The sequence below is a fragment of the Mustela nigripes genome, chromosome 12 (assembly GCF_022355385.1).
Source record: "Mustela nigripes isolate SB6536 chromosome 12, MUSNIG.SB6536, whole genome shotgun sequence".
In the NCBI taxonomy this organism is placed as follows: Eukaryota; Metazoa; Chordata; class Mammalia; order Carnivora; family Mustelidae; genus Mustela; species Mustela nigripes.
The window spans coordinates 110,988,598-111,006,120 of NC_081568.1; the positions used below are offsets into that span (position 1 = coordinate 110,988,598).

Here is a 17,523-nt window from a genome sequence, read left to right on the forward strand (position 1 = left end):
GAAACTTTGATCCCAAGACTTCTGGGCATAAAAGGTAGAGTTGTCCTCTTTTTGCCAAAGACACTGCAGCAAATAAAGACCTTTAAAAAACATCCTTAGTAGTAGACTTACTTACAGAATTGGAAAGCTAAGCCTGAAATTGCAGCATTTGTATATCTCTTTGCATTAGAAAATAGAAATAGAGGGACGCCTGGGTGGCTCAGTTGGTTAAGCAGCTGCCTTCGGCTCAGGCCATGATCCCAGCGTCCTGGGATCAAGTCCCACATCGGGCTCCTTGCTCGGCAGGGAGCCTGCTTCTCCCTCTGTCTCTGCCGGCCACTCTGTCTGCCTGTGCTCGCTCTCGCTCCCTCTCTCTCTCTGACAAATAAATAAAAATCTAAAAAAAAAAGAAAATAGAAATAGAAACAGCTTATTATATAGAATTATAATTGGTGAGTACTCTAAACTTTTAAAATCAAAACTTGGAACAAAATGCTGTTAGCTTATAAAATTTCACATGGGTAAGGAGTTGACGTGAATTGGACTGGATCAGCCTGAAAAGGGATACGGATGATGCTCTTGGAAGGACATGGAGCCATACGACTCAAAGGAAATGGTTACACCAGAACAACTCCAGAGACATTCTACCCAATTACAGCTTAACTAAAGACGATTATTACACCAGAAATTCCCTCTTCCCTTCATTCGTTTATTCATTGGGATTGAATAACTCATTAAGATCTAGTCGGTAACAACCAGAGAAAGACAATTATTGATCTCTCTGGTACGAGGAGTTTGAGAGGCAGGGTGGGGGGCTGTGAGGGGTAGTGAAGAAAAAAATGAAACAAGGTGGGATTGGGAGGGAGACAAACCATAAGAGACTCTCAATCTCACAAAACAAACTGAGGGTTGCTGGGGTATGGGGGCTAGGGAGAGGGTGGCTGGGTTATGGACATTGGGGAGGATATGTGCTGTGGTGAGTGCTGTGGAGTGTGTAAACCTGATGATTCACAGACCTGTACCCCTGGGGCTAATAATACGGTATATGTTAATAAAAAAAAAAAATGATACCACCTAAAACACAAAAACAAACAAACAAAAGACCTAGACACTAAGATAGGTGTTAGAGATACATCAGTGAACGAAAAACATAGAACCTCCTCCTCAGAATTCACACTTCAGCTATTTATGTATAGTTTTGGTAGTTTGGTATTATTTGTATAGTAGTAGATACTCTTTGCTACCGATCCCATATCCATTCACCTCTTTTCCTTTTAAAGAAATCTCTGTATTATCGAAGGTGCCACTGTACTCAGAAAAAGCAGCATTTGCCACCTTCCCTTTAAAAGAGAGATGTTGGGGGGCACCTGGTTGGCTCAGTGGGTTAATGCCTCTGCCTTCAGCTCAGGTCATGATCTCAGGGTCCTGGGATAGAGCCCCGCATCAGGCTCTCTGCTGGGCGGGGAGCCTGCTTCCCTCACTCTCTCTGCCTGCTTTTCTGACTCCTTGTGATCTCTGTCAAATAAATAAATAAAAATCTTTTAAAAAAAGAGAGAGAGAGATGTGGGGCGTCTGGGTGGCTTAGTGGGTTAAGCCTCTGCCTTCAGCTCAGGTCATGATCTCAGGATCCTGGGATCAAGCCCCACATCGGGCTCTCTGCTCAGCAGAGAGCCTGCTTCCCCCCTCTCTGCCTGCCTCTCTGCCTACTTGTGATCTCTGTCTGTCAAATAAATAAATAAAATCTTAGAAAAAATAAATAAATAGAAAAGAGATGTCTAATCAAATGTCAGCAAAGCCAATGGATGAGGCTTCCAGCAAAGCTCTTTAACTCTGAGAGCTCTTTAACTGAGCTCTTTATCCCTGCGCACTTCTTCCTTCTTTCCTCCTGTATGGAACATGAATATGATGGCCAGAGCTGGACAGTTATTTTGAAACTATGAGACAATTTGAACATGGAAACAATATTCTAAAAATGTAGAGGAGAAGAATCAAAGGAGTCTAATTTTTAGTGAAATCTCAGAATGACCACAGAATTTCCAGAAAGCCTGCCTCTGAATTTCTTCCACATGAAAAATAAAGTCATGTATTCATTTCAAATTATTATTTGAGTTTTTTAAAATATGCCTTTCTTTTTAATCTTGATATATACCAAATATATATATATATAATGTGTTATATCTATAGAATAAATGCTAACAAAAACATGAATTTATATGCATACCGAAATGTTATTCCAAATGTGGACCTTGTTATTTTCAATTAAAACTTCCACACACCCCTACCATTCCAGCTTTATAAAGCTTTATGTTGAAAGACAGCTTTGAGATTTTTTTAAGGAAAGAGACCTAACTCGAGAAACTGGATGGCTATTCTAAACAGTTTTTCAGTATTCAGGAGGGAGAAACTAGCCAAGAAGAGCCCCTCCTCCAGTAAAGTTCAAGATAAGCTGCTCCTATTTGATATCTTTTACATGTGCATTGATTTCAGTTTTGTCATTTTGTAAATTCTTATAACATATCTTCTAGGTCACAGAATTCATTGTTTAATTAACCACCTTTAGTTTAGTAACCACCTTTAGTACCTTTATGAGTATCTTCTGCTCTTCTGTACAATGACCCCTGCATATAAGAACACTACCTCTTCATGTTACTTCAGTTACCTGACTCAGATTAGGATAGGATATTCAATTATTAATGAGGTGACAGTATCACCCAGGGGTCCATATTTAGGGAATGAAACATGCTATTTTGATTTTTTTAGAACAGTTAAAATTTGCTTTTTAAAAAGATGTTTACATGAGCACTTCTTATAAGGTACATGTTTTCTAATACATAAAATGTCATCTTTTTTGCAATCTACAAGTGCACTTTTAGAAGAATGTCTTTAGAGGAGATCTCAGTGACAAATTCTGTGATACTAGTCAACATGGGTTTCCATTGTTCTTTAATTCAGCAGATCTTTCCTGAGGACCCTCTACCTAGCAAGCGTTAATTTAAGCTGGAGGGGAAGGGCAAGATGGGTGGGATGCAGTTAATACAAAAACTGCACCACAAAGAACTATCCTAACTGGGAAAGTAGACTATAGACAAGCATGCAAATGTATAATATAATTATAGTATAATATAATATAATATATCTATAATTCTAGATAATAAGAGTAAAAAGTTCTAGAATGAAATTAAAGCATAATGGAAGGAGAGAGAATGATGGGGATGAAGACTTCTTTTCCACATGGAGGTAGCAAAGCCTGCAAAACCAAGCTCTAGAAAACCAGATTCCAGAGCCTGAGGTAGATAAGCACTGGGTTTACTCCAGAAAGGCTAATGTGTCTGGATGGCTTTAAGTGAGGCATAGTTCTAGGAGCAGAGCTCCCAAAGGGAGGCAGAGATTGTTCAGGATTTAGGAAGCAAAAGTAAGAGTTTGCATTGTACTCAAAAGGTAATGGGAAGTAACTAGAAAGTTTTAATTAGGGCAATGCATCATGAGATTTACATAGTAAATTGTTCCTCTGGGTACAAGGTAAAGGAAAGAGTGTTTGGAGAGCCTGAGAGGAAACTGAGAGACCAGGTAAGAGATCACAAAAGTAGTTTAGGTGAGAAAGAAAGTGAAGTAGACTATGAGAGTAGTGTTGAGAAGTCAAAAGGGGCCACATTTAGAAAATATTCAGCAGGTAGAATGGAGAGGACTTTCTGATACGGGTGATGTGGTGGCAATCTTTCGTTTAGAGTCAACATGTAGAGCAGATGAAATCCAGAGTGACCCCATTAACACACTGAGGTATTGAAAAAATTGTTCTCACTTCATCCAGAGAAAAACACAGCTTCGCTTATAGGAGTTTGCCTTTCAAATGAATGACCTGTAGTGGATAAAGGGAGTCACGAATACTTTATAAAGAATTCTTATTGGTGGTTAATAATTCTTAAAGTGGCTAATCAAGAGTAAAAGGGAGAAAAATAAAGAATGTTAATTTTTATGATGATCATTATTTTGTGAACAATTTAAATCATCTGGCTTTTAAATTACACATGTTGTAAGTTTCTGCTTTTATTTTGCCCAAAACGTTCACCCTGTCCTCTGGCAACTGGGCAATTTTAATTATAGTAAGAAAAATTTTTTAAAATGACAACTTAAAAATTTATAAAACCAGATCAGTTAAGTTGCAAGCACTCAGTAGGAAGCTCTACTTCATTTCTGAGTTATTGGGTACCATCAGAAATGCAGACATTCAGAGGAAGTAGCACATATCAGAAAATTGACAGCTTTGTGGATGGCTTAAAAGGTAGGAGTAAGATTTTTTTAAAAAAAATACAAGAGAAAAGGAGTGAAGCTTCCCAAATGTAGAGAACTCAGTGATTAAGTGTGTTTTCAATAGATTCTGACAGTAGGTATGCGGCGAGACTTCGGGCATTTCTCACACTGGCACTATTGCACCAGACAGGTAAACAAATATCCACTTATTTGCTCCCTGAATTTGATGACTTTACCCCAGTTCCCATATAGTCAACACTACTAGGATTTAGTGCTATTTATTGTCGATCCTGCAGGGAATATCTGTCTGGAATATGGCTCATTTGTGACCACGGACGATGAGAAGTGAATCTACTGGTGATCAGTAGGTAGGCAGGTAGGTAAGTTGACAAGCGCTGAAGCAATTGTGGCTGGACTGTTGTACCCACAAGAGGGTAGAAACATTTAATATGCCCTCATGTAACACTCCTGGGTGGGTTGGTTTGTTATTTCACATGATAGCTCTTACTTAGATATTCTTTGCAATTTTAGAAATTAAAAGCTAAAAAGAAAGCGATGGACAGAATAACTTCCCGGAGATCATTTTGGAAGCACTGAAATTTTAACATTCAGTTCTCATTAAAAGTCTCAATGTGGGAAACTTCTAAAAATGATTGATGATCCAATGATATCAGCACGAACAGTTTTTGCCACGATAGAGCCTGACCTTTCTGACTTAAGCTAGGTTATCAGGTCCACTAGGGAGAAAAATAGCACTTAGGGTTGGAACCAATAGTTAGCAATTAGGGACTGGGCATTATAGTAATTTCATTTAGCATTCAAACAACTTTAAGATGTGATTTTTATCTCCATTTCCTAAGATAAGGAAACAGGTTCAAAAAGATAAGTAGTATCTAGGATTTGCAAAGAGAAGTGAAGTAACCAGTGAAACTCTGATTCAAACTCACTCTTTGCATGGTATTCCCACACTCTTCTTTCAGTAAGTCTCCTCTTCAGGAGATTGAAAGGGAATCTTCATTAGATTGAAAGAAATGGTTAGAAGGTACATTTCCGCTCATAAAAAGGAAGCACCCTCTATCTACTAACTACTCTTCGAGCGAAACAGACTTTCTCAGGAGGTATTGAGATCTCTGCCAACTATCACATCACAGGAGTCTATTACTATATTCTATAATCGGGATGAAATAAAATCAGGAATGGGATTTTATCATGCAATTCAATTTATTACAAAAAGGGAGTCAGGGGGTATGGATCATCTAGGAACTGCTAACAGCACCCAGGGAAGCTAAAGAAAGATGGTTTATACCCCCTTCACCACTGTGCCGACACCAGACTGACACTGCTCCGCTTTCGTTGCCTTGCAGACTAGCAGTAAGGGATGAGACCAGAGTTAGATTGTGAATATCACCCACACAGAGCTACACATGAGTTCAGAACAACTAGCAAAGAAAATGCACCAGACAGTTTCTGATTCCACCAGGGCTACTCTTACCTTTTGCAAGTCTTGAAATGAGATATTTACTTTATATCTTCACCAAAGCACACTCTATCTTCTGATAGAAACTGAACCAAAATTATTGGTCTGCCTAGTGACACAGACTACTCTCAATTGTTTTGAGTCCAATACAAATATATTTAAGAGAAAAAAATGCTACCCTAATCTAAAGACAAATGTCCTTAACAAATAGATACTTCTCATTCAGCTGATGCACTAGAACCACCCCAGTTATTTCCTCTTTTGTGAGAAAAGGAAATTTTGAGGAGCAAGGGATTTGTTCACGACCTTGGCTTTGTTGGTATTTGAATGGATGAACACTTATTTCAAAACGTATATTCTACACTTCTGATATGGGCAGTTTATTGCGTGTCAATTATATCTTCATAAAGTCACACAAAAAGACTACATATATAATAGAGTTGCTTGTTCTGGTAGAAAAATATTTATAGTTAAGCCAAGGCTCATCGTGCTACTCAAGAAGTCTTCTGAGTATTTAGTTAATACATTCAGAAGACCACTTTTTTTAAATGATGCAAAATGCCAAACAACAGTGAACATGTGTTACTCTGAAAATATCCTCTTGTCTATCCCCAGTGCCTTTTTTTAAATTATAGAATTCACCTACTTGTTTCAAGGAGCTGATGTTAGAAACCTACAACTGGAAAAAACTCATATGCAAAATTTTTACCTCTGTTCACATTGGATATTATATTTGGTCCACGGTCAGCTTCATTTTAGCTCCATCTCTATTAAAAAGCAAAATGGACTTTTACAATGAAAACTAACCTCCTTTCTAATGCAACTGGAATCTGTTACTCTCTGTCATTGCTGTTTACACCGAAATGTTACCTAAGCCCCAGTCGTGTATCAGGTACTGATAATAATAGTCACTTGGGACAGTATTCACCTCCAGGAATAATGTAATTATAGTCTAGAAAACCTCTTCATTTAATGCTCCTCAGCCATGCTGTGCGTCGGAGTAAAGACACTTTCTTATTCAGTATTAATATACCCGTTTCCTGATAGGAGCCTCAGTTCTCTCCTATATCTTTCATAATGATGAAAAAAAAAAACACCTCTTTTATTAGTATTGCTAATGTTCTTAGCCATCTGAGTATTGCACTCTGTCACCCAAGTTCATTCTCATCTGATACAGGAAGACTTGCTGTTAGAATATGTTGTGAAGGAAGCCACAGCACATAGGCCAGTATTTAGCTGCAGTTCCCCTTTGTGTGTAAGAACCTCCTTTGTTCCCAGCGTTTACTATTCTCAGACGGAAACTCAGGAGGGAGTTTCAAGTCTTCTAATACTTTGACATCCCACTGAGAAGCTGTGGGATACAGGAAGGATTAAATATCCAAAGCCTGTCTGTGAGAAAGTTTCTTTTTTCCAGGCATTAAAAAAAGGTCAACTGATAACCAGCTAAGAACTCTGGCTACCCCCAGGGACCTCCCCCATTTACTAACTTATTCAGGAGAGGTGGAACGTAGCCTACCTAAAGGTACACTGAAAGCATGAACTTAAGGGCAAGGACAGCTTCATAGGCACTGATGACCTGCACAGTCATACTGTGCTTAGAGAGGCCTATGTTTGGTTTAATATTCTTCTTTTGCCTCTTGAAGGGCAATAATTTTTGAACAAGGGGCCCCACATTTTCATCTTACATTGGGTTCTCACAGACTGGGTAGCCATTCCTACTAAGAGCTCAGACGGACCATTTATAAGTTGTATAACCTTCTAAGAACCTGTTTCCTCATCCATAAAATGAAGGTAATTATCGCACCTACCTCCCAGGATTGTTCTTAGGAGGATATAAGAAATACTTAAGCTTCATGTCTGGCACATAATAAATACTGAATATATGTTGACTATTCTCTTTGTGGTTCTAAAGTCATTTGGTTCACTATGGTCTTCTGTTTGAAATTATGTATTATGTTGTTCAGTAGGGATAGATTGGTGTGTTAACTTTTAAAACATACACATATATACAATTTAAAATGGATTATGTGTCTGAATGCCTTACATGACGTTCTCTTGGATTTCCTCAGGAGAATGAGGACTAACACCCTGAATTTTACTGCATCCCATGCTTCCGAACAACTGATGATAAAGAAGAGGTTAATGTTCCCCTCAGCTTGGCTCAACTTGAGACAGCCTTCTTCTTGACTCTATGCCCTTGACCTCCCTTCTCTTAGAGCATTTAGTTTAGCAAACTTGAACTTCTAAGTTCTTTCTTTGCCCCTTTGAGATGTAATTCTCCCAGACTTTGGCCAGTTTTCCAACCCAGTAACTGTCTTTTCAGCACCTCTCTATCCCAGTCTTGGTGAGAACATGGGAGCCTAACTTAAATAAGCAGCAATCAACAAACACAGATTACCTAATCACTTTGACCAACATTCGCCCTAACATCCCTCAGCAATTTTTTTTCACTGGCTTCCCCAGCACTTAAAAATCCTCTTTTTTTCAGTGGAGATAAGGTCCGTATTTCTCTCGTACTGAGATAGTCTTAAAGGAATCGTCCATGCCTGTTTAAATCTATCTAGTGTAATTTTTCTGACACTGAGGACCCTTTTAAGGGTTTATGACTACCTCAAAGTGTGTCCCAGAAAGCAAGCTGTGTGGTTTCAGATCCTAGTCACACCATTTATTATCTACAGTATACTTGGGTATGTATCTTAACCCCTCTGAATCCTGGTTTCCTCAATTACATATTCATAATATTAACATTGTCTTACAGAGATTTGGTGTGAAATAAATGAGATAGCCACTTATAACTCTTAGCCAATTTAAGGTTGGCTAATAAATACTACTTATAAACAAATATTTCAATAAATGCTAGCTATTAATATTAGTTATGGCATCAAAGTGACAGATATTATTTGGTCTAAGGGGATAAACCAAGCCTTTGTCATCTTTTGTTGTGACTACTGGATGTTTCTGATTTCCTTTTTAAATCTACAGTCTTGTCCATGCCCTCACCCCTCAACACAGAAGTATCCTAAAATGCAACTTCTATTCATTTTCCCATTTGTATTACCCCTGGATGCTTTCCCATTACTCTGAGGATAAAGTTCAGATTCCTGAAGATGGCATTCAAAGGACACCCAGATCCAGCCCTGGCCAACTCTCCAGTCTCCTGTCTTGGGACCACCCACCTGCATTTCTGTTTGCAGGCATCCCCTACCCTGTGTGCTGGGAAACCTTTCCCTATCTTCCACATAAGGCACAGGTAGTCATTAAGACTCACTCAAATGCCAACTCGCCTGTGAAGTCTTTATGTTTGTTCATTTTTGTACTGATTTCATTTATATTCTAATTAAAATATAATCTAAATTTATTGTAGAATATTCACAAAATTCAAAGCCAGAATGTGGAGATCATTTCCTTAACATGTCTCCCCTTTTTCATACCCTATCTGAAATGTAACCATGGTTTAGAGTTTGGTTTTCTTCTTTTCACTGCACTTATAAACTAATACGCAAAAACATGCTCGATATAAATTTTTTTAAACAAAAGTATGATCATTCTGAACATACAATTCTGAAACTTGCTCCTTTTTTAAAACACTATTTTATGAGTGATCTCATTTTCTTCCACAAGGACCTATGAAATAGGAGGCAATATTTTCTCCCGTTTTCCAGCAAAGAAAAAAAGTTCAGAGTTTACTCCATGGCTCAAGTTCAGGCAGAGATGGATGACTGACCCCAAGGTGAATGGGTGGTAGCCATCACAGAAAGGCCCAAATTTGATGTCTTAGCGGTAGAAGAGTCTGAAGCCCGTGTAAGCTTCAACAGAAGTGTTGCTGGAGGCAACAGAGAAGGACAAGGAGCTTGGAAATCTTAAATCTCCCTTATCAGAGAAAGTGGTAGAGCCAGGAAAGGCTGAGTCTCGTTTCCTAAACCCGACACCTACGGGACTCAGTTTATGGGACTATGTGTTTGCTTCTTGGTTTAGGAAATTGGGAGGAGTGGTAAGGAAAGTATGGCTACCACTTCTCCCTTTGTAGGTAAACATCGGTCCTGATTTGTCCTTTTCCCATGACATGGGACTTTCAGCACTAGAAGCAGAAAGCACAAAACCCCCAGGATGAACTAGTCACCCTACTCGAAAATAACCTTCTGGAAAAACTCCTCCCAAATTTCCACCTGCATCTCTTAGACCTATTTTAATCCCACTCAGCCTTGGAGGTCCACCTTAGATGTCACATTTTCCATGTCATTCCTATAATTTCTACTATTAATATAATTTCATTTAATTATGCCAATATTAATTATCTCAATACCACATATTCAATAACCCATGTTTTCCCATTGACCTAATCTCTCATACATTTAGTTTCCATATGTGCTAGGTCCTGTTTCTAGGTTCTCTCTTAGAATTCAAACAGCTTAGTAAGAAGCCATTATCCTAGTCATTTTGAGTCACCAGCACCACCCTCCCTCAGTGCCAGACTCTACACATCCTACTTGGTAGGTGCTTAACAAATATTTACTGAACTTAATTAAAACAAGCCTATTATTGTTATAAGTCCTTTTCAACTTTTACTGCCTTAGATCAAAGGGAAGATTCATGGAAATTTTTAATGTACTAGAGCTGAAAGGACATCATTGGAGGATTTGCATTACAAAGCTTCAAAAACCTGTTCAGCATATTTCTGACTATTTACTTGGATTGGACTTCAAATATGACATCAGATTAGATTCTAAAGCAGAAAAAAAAAATTTACCATTTCAATTTGAAATAGCCAAAGTAGTCACTTGAAAGCTAATGTGAAGATTAGAAGTGGTTCTCAAAATTGGAAAACATGGAGACACTGTTTATGAAACAAAATATGGGGTGCCTGGGTGGCCCCGTCAGTTAAGCAGCTGCCTTCGACTCTGGTCACAATCCCAGGGAGTTGGGATTGAGTCTCGCATGGGGCTCCCTGGTCAGTGGGGAGTCTCCGTCTCCCTCCCTCTCTGCCTCTGCCCCGCCCCCCTGCTTGTGCTTTCTTTCTCAAATAAATAAATGAATAAAATATTTAAAATAAATTAAAAAAACAAAATATGAAAATAAAACCATGGGATGGCAAGGGAATGGGATATTGGAGAAAGTAGTATACAAGATTACTGTCCAGTTTCTACCTTTTGTTTTGGGTGGTGGGTTAGTAAGTGTTTATTTTACTATTTAAAATGATTATCAAATAATAATTAAAACTTGGGACATACATAGGTTCCATACGGAGCAAGAAGCCTGATGCAGGACTTGATCCCAGGACCCTGGGATCATGACCTGAGCTGAGGGCAGCTGCTTAACGGACTGAGCTACACAGCCGACCCATTAATGAAAATTTTTTTAAAAAGACAAGCTCAATGTAAACATATTCATTGATTTATATCCATATATATCTTTCACTTTCACCGGCTATTTTAAGGAAAAATATACATTTAGGGAAAGGTTAACTGTTTGTGTTTTTTTAAGATTTTTATTTATTTATTTGACAGAGAGGGCACAGGTAGGCAGAGAGGTAGGCAGAAAGAGAGAGAGAGGGGAAGCAGGTTCCCTGCTGAGCAGAGAGCCCGATGTGGGCCTCGATCCCAACACCCTGAGAGCATGACCTGAGCATGAGGCTTAACCCAATAAGCCACCCAGGCGCCCAGGAAAAGCTAACTGTTAATGATGGATGAAAATCTTCTATTCTTAACATCGTCTTACTCTATGTTATTATGGCATCTTTGAATTACCTTATAATATGGCTGAAAACTCCTACCAGAAGTAGGAGAAATTTCAGCTGTCACTTTCCTTTGATTCCCTTATGTACAAATTATAAGTATTTTTGATTCAATCAGTAATTCTGTCACCGTTGACCAAGGCACATTTTTTTTAAGATTTTATTTATTTAATCGACAGAGAGAGATCACAAGTAGGCAGAGAGAGAGAAGAGGAAGCAGGATCCCCACCAAGGAGAGAGCCCAACGTGGGGCTCGATCCCAGAATCCGAAGGCAGAGGCTTTAACCCTCTGAGCCACTCAGGCGCCCCGACCAAGGCATATTTTAATTAACACAAAATAACAGACTCTGGAAATCCATTTAATCAGTCAACTGGAGGTGAATAAAGGCAGGGGGACAATCTTAAGGCCTCCAAATGATGGAACACTCATACACACCTGGTACCAATACTTTTGCAATATTTCTGAAGCACATATTAAAAAGTTCCTGACAGTAACAACAATAAAATTCTCAGAAGTGTTACTTTGGAGAATTTATGTTAAGAAAACTGTCAGTGAAACAGACAAAGATTTATAAACTTAGGTGTTCCCAGAGCATTATTTCTATTATCAAAAAATCTAATGAGTTTAAAATTTTCAACTGAAGAATTTTTAAACAATTTGTACTCATCCACATGCTGGAATAATAGGTAGCCATTAACATGGTATTTCTAAAATATTTGATAACAATGAGAAATGCCTATAATAGTAAGTAAAAACAGCAGGATACAAAATAGTGTATACAATTTAAAAATATAAATGTAGGGAAAATTGCAAGGTAGCACATTTTACATTTTCCTTTGTTCTGTTCTTCAAATTGCAAATTATCCACAATAAGCAAGAATTACATTTATAATAACAAAATCTCCTTATAAACTTATTTTTAAAATTAACCCTCATAATCCTGCCACCCAGAGATAACCATTGTTAAAATTTTGGTTTCTTCCTGTATTCTTTCCATGGATATTAGTATGGTGGATATCATACATACATATACAAAACTTTAATATCTTACTTTTTTTAAAGTTAACAGCAAATAAACACATAATCAGTATATACTAGTACTTAAAAGATCTTTGGGTCTGATAGATCTGAGCTTACGTCTTGATTTTTCCACTGACCAGCTGCATCAAACAGATCTTTGTCTGTACTCACCTAACAATGTAACTTGTGTGACTTTATCAAACACCATTCAGGGACTTACGTAAACATGGGCTTGTACAGTCTTCAAGAATTTCCTCAGGTCCAGGCTTCTCCTAGCCTCCTGTCCTGCCATTCTTAGCTTGTGGTTTTCAGCCATGGTTATGAGATGACTACTACCCACACAGGCTTCACCTGCTAATTTGGGAGAAGAAAAGAGGAAAGATGAGGGTCAAAAGGCTGAAAAGTCCTGTTCTGTTGAGTCTTCCTTTAGAATAGCAATCTCTGCTTCAACTGAATTGGCCATAACTGGTCATGTGGCCAGCCTGAATTGTGTTAGGCTAGCAGCTCAGTATTTTCAGCTGAGCTCACTGCAAACTCAAACAAAATTGGAGACCTGTTAGTAAGCAAGAATAGAGAGTGGATTTTAGATGTAAAATCCTCAGCAAAACACTTAGCCTTGCTGAGGTTCAGTTTTTCCACCTTTGAAATGAGATCAAGAAAGTATCTCACCAGGTGACTGGGAAGACTTAAAAGGGGATAAAATGATTAGCAAAATGCCTAAAATCTATAAGTATTCAAGAAGTTTCAGCTATTATTTATTAGAATTCAAAAGCATAATAGTCTATGATAGGATGATGTACCTCAATTTCTTTGACAATGCTAATTTATTTTGGCTATTGTAAACATATCTGTTCTAATTGATAATAAACATATTATTGCTAAATGCCGTTATGAACAATTTGTGCATAATTTTTCTGTTAGTTTTTATTCTTGAGGAAAATTCATAAAAATTGAACTAGTGGATCCAAGAGTTTGAACAATTTTCAAACACTGGATCCATCTTGGCAGTTTGCTCTCCAAAATGTTTATTCTCATAATTTGTTTCCACAACAGTTCTCACCTCCTCACTCTAAACTTGACCTCACTGGCTATAGTCATCAAAAATCAAGTTGCTGGGGCGCCTGGGTGGCTCAGTGGGTTAAGCCTCTGCCTTCGGCTCAGGTCATGATCCCAGCCCGCATCGGGCTCTCTGCTCAGCAGGGAGCCTGCTTCCTCCTCTCTCTCTCTGCCTGCCTCTCTGCCTACTTGTGATCTCTCTCTGTCAAATAAAAAAAAAAAAAAGAAAAAGAAAATCAAGTTGCTAACTTGATTTAGCAAAGACTACTACCTACTCATCAAAGCCCACATTTTCCTCTTCTTCCTGTCTGCACAGCTTTTCTAGCTGTTATATTTTGTTACTTAATGTTTTAATAAAGAAGCACCTTTATTATTATTCACATGCTCCTGTAATATTTTATTGTTATACTTCAATTTAATTGGCTTCTTTTGAAATCTTTTAAATTCTATTTTATGTATTTAAAAACATTTTCTGATGGGGTGCCTGGATAGCTCAGTTGCTCGGATAGCATCTACCTTCAGTTCAGGTCATGTTGTCTAGGTCCTGGGATGAAGCCCTGCTTTGGGCTCCCTGCTCAGTGGGGAGTCTGCTTCACCCTCTCCTTTTACCCCTCCCCCCACTCATGTTCTCTCTCTCTCTCTCTCTCTCTATCTTTCAAGTAAATAAATAAAATTTTAAAAAGTTATTCAGAAAAGAGGTCCTAAGCTTCACCAGACTGCTAAGATAGCCCCCGGTACAAAAGAAAAAAAAAAGCAACTTAAGAATGTTTGCTTATGTTATGTTTGAGCCATTTTACATTGTTGAGTCTTTCTGTTACATCTTTTAGCACTGTCCTAACTTATATAAGTAATGAATAGTGCCTGTAGGGTTTGGGCATTGTAAAGTTAAATTTAATGTCATTACATACATATGTGTATTTCATACATCAGTCTTATGAGATTATTGTATTTGTGGCAAATGTTCTTACCAGTTCTTGTTTGTCTTTTAATTTTATGGTATTTGATGTATAGCATTCAAATGTGTTTATGTGGTCAAATCAATCATTCACTTCTTATGTGATTTTTATATATCTTTTTTTTTTTAATTTATTTATTTGACAGAGACAGCGAGAGAAGGAACACAAGCAGAGGGAGTGGGAAAGGGAGAAGCAGGCTCCCTCCAAGCAGGGAGCCTGATGTGGGGCTCGATTCCAGGATGCTGGGATCATGACCTGAGCCAAAGGCAGCTGCTTAACAACTGAGCCACTCAGGGGCCCTTATATATATCTTTCTTTTTAAAAAAATTCTTCCCCAATCAAAAGCCAGTCACGGGTACTAACATTCCTCACCCAAGAGGGTGGACCAGTCCATGTGAATATAACTCCTGGGTTGTGTAGCCTCCAACATGGGCAACTGTAGTCAGCAACATCAATTTGTTAAATTCTTACCTATGTATTTTAAGTATTTAATCCATCTGGAATGTATTTCTCTGTTGTGAGGTAGATAAAGAAGATGGATAATTTTGACAATACCAATTTTCTAATAATTTGACTTTTTCACTGCTATTTCCTTTGGAATATATTAAATTTTTAAAATATACATTGATCTATTTTTGAATGGTTCCATGGTAATCTTGTGCCAGTACTGCATCTTAAAAATTATTGTTAATTTTATTTCATTGTCTCATAGCTGAGTGGGTTAGTTTACCTTTGTTACTCATAATTTTTAAGTTTTTGATACTCTGAAAAAATGTCCCAGAAAAAAATTGCAGAATGTACTCTCAGCAGAATGATATTTGACAGTTGCAGGCAAAATCTATATTGCCAAGCAAAGAATCACTCCAAAATTTCTTGGTGTATTTTGTCCCAAAGAAAATATTGTACTTATATTTTACCCACAAATTTATGAGTGACCTCACTCCAACTTTTTCACATAGACTTAATGGTGAGAAGAGTTCTGGAACAAGAGTCAGAAAACCTCAACTTGAAACCATCTTTAATTCTTTCCAGGTGTCTAACTTGAGACAACTGGCTTATTGTCTTAGAGTCTTAGTTTCCTCATGGGTAAAATGTGAGTATAACTTCAATTCTACCTATTATTCAGGACTGCCATGAAGAATGAGATCATATATTTGAAATCTTTTGAAAAACTGTAAAGTATTATAGGCAAAAAATTAATATTTAATTAAAGTTACTGTTTTACTGGACCTGGAGATGTATTTACTGTGGTCCACATTTGTATTACAGCATTCTCTAGAGCAGAATTTGATATAAGACAGATATGTCTTGGATATTATCCAAGAAGATTTAGTTTTGCTGGAGAAGCCAAAAAAGATCTCATTATAAGTTAGTCCCATGACATGGACTCTTAGGATGCTATTAGACACAGTTTACAATTTATGTGCCTTCCAGTGTTTGAATGGGATACTTGAGGGGAAAAATTAACAATGTCTTGACTTGACACAAAGGTAAAATATGGGGATAGAAGCTGAAAATAATTTATTCCCCTCCCCCAAAAAAGATGAGAGGCTGGTTTTAGTTGTACAAAAGAAAAATATTTTTGAATAGGGGTCAAGATTATAGATGGTTCAGAGTTGTCAAATGTATACCTGTCAAAGCCGAGTTTTGCAAGGAGTTTGAGTTCAAGGTAGAACACAGTGGTGAGACATTCAGTAACATTTATTGTGGAGCAGCATTTAATTTCCTTGCAGAACAAACACATTCCTTGGAGACACTGTATAGCACACTATTTCTTCCAAAATTATATGTACAAATTGTGATTGATATGTTTCCACTCTAAAATTACCATTATGTGTGTACAGTCCACACTGTTGCTGTAGAGAATTACCATAAGCATCAACAGGAGGAGTGCATTTCCCTATGAAATGATGCCCAATACTGTAAAACTGTTTAAAAAAAGGAAGTACATTCTTTAAACAGACTCCACGTGCCGTCCTCTATTGCTCTTTTTAAAATAAGAAATGTTTTTACCAATTATGAGGGGAAATGGTGAGGGAACTAGCATTTTATGGACTCCTACTATGTGTCACCCACATACAAGCAGTAGGTTATAATCATAGCATTAAATGTTTCCATGCATAACAGCTTTGAAAGTTGATTTCTAAGTTTGCTAATGTTAACTTTAGAAAGCAGAGGCAGTTTTCCATAGTATGTAGACTCTAGGGTCAGCAAAACTGGGTTTGGAAACCAATTCTGGCTCTTATTCACTATAAAAATTACTTGACCTCCGTAAATTTAAGCTTGATTTTTCATTTCTACTAATAATAACCGATACTACTACTAATAGGAATGGTGATATTAATACATCATAATAATATTAGGAAATAATAGTAGTTGTGTGACCAAGATAATAAACATAAAGAGTTTATTCAATATCTAAACTTAGTAAGTAATAAATAATTGTTCATAAGTATTAAGAAGACTCCAAAAGTTTTACTGGTAAAAAGAAAACTTTCATATTAAATTGTGTTTTCCAAGATATTTTTTCTTTATCTCTTTTCTGGAATTTATGTAGTTCCTGCTGTAACTTAGAAATTTTTCACTGAGCCAGATTACTAATTGAATCTCTTTAATGTGCATAGCATCTTAACTAGATAGCACTCTGGCCCTGCTTCATTTTACGTTTCGGAATAGTTAGCGAAATGCTGTGGGCTCACTAAAATTGGCTAATTCAACTTCCTGCTTCCAGAAACAAAAATAATTATTTGTAGCCTGACAGATTTAACATAAAGGGATCTATTTTAAAATTTACACATCATACTACATAAAGTGAGCAGCTAGGAGGTTTTAATCTACTTATAAAATAATTGAAATATAGTTCCTTAATATCTCCAATTAAAAAATCCTCAGAGCATTATAATTGTTAAAGAGAAGACTGAAATTCCCTCAGATTCTATTCCAGTAGCTTCCTGCTCACTTGAAAAAAGACTGACGTCCTCGGAATGGCCAACAAAGTACTAAACAATCTGCTTCCCCCAAATTCTTCACCCCAACACTCACACCTTTCCCTCTA

The 17,523-nt window shown here is 37.4% G+C and overlaps 1 long non-coding RNA gene across 1 annotated transcript in view; it reads right to left on the reverse strand.

Moving 5' to 3' along the window:
• Positions 1-17,523, reverse strand: part of LOC132027974 (uncharacterized) — a 52,051-nt gene that overhangs the window by 22,200 nt on the left and 12,328 nt on the right. Inside the window, exon 4 of the long non-coding RNA XR_009407284.1 lies at positions 12,677-12,810. This is a non-coding gene — a long non-coding RNA (uncharacterized LOC132027974). The remainder of the gene's footprint in view (positions 1-12,676; positions 12,811-17,523) is intronic.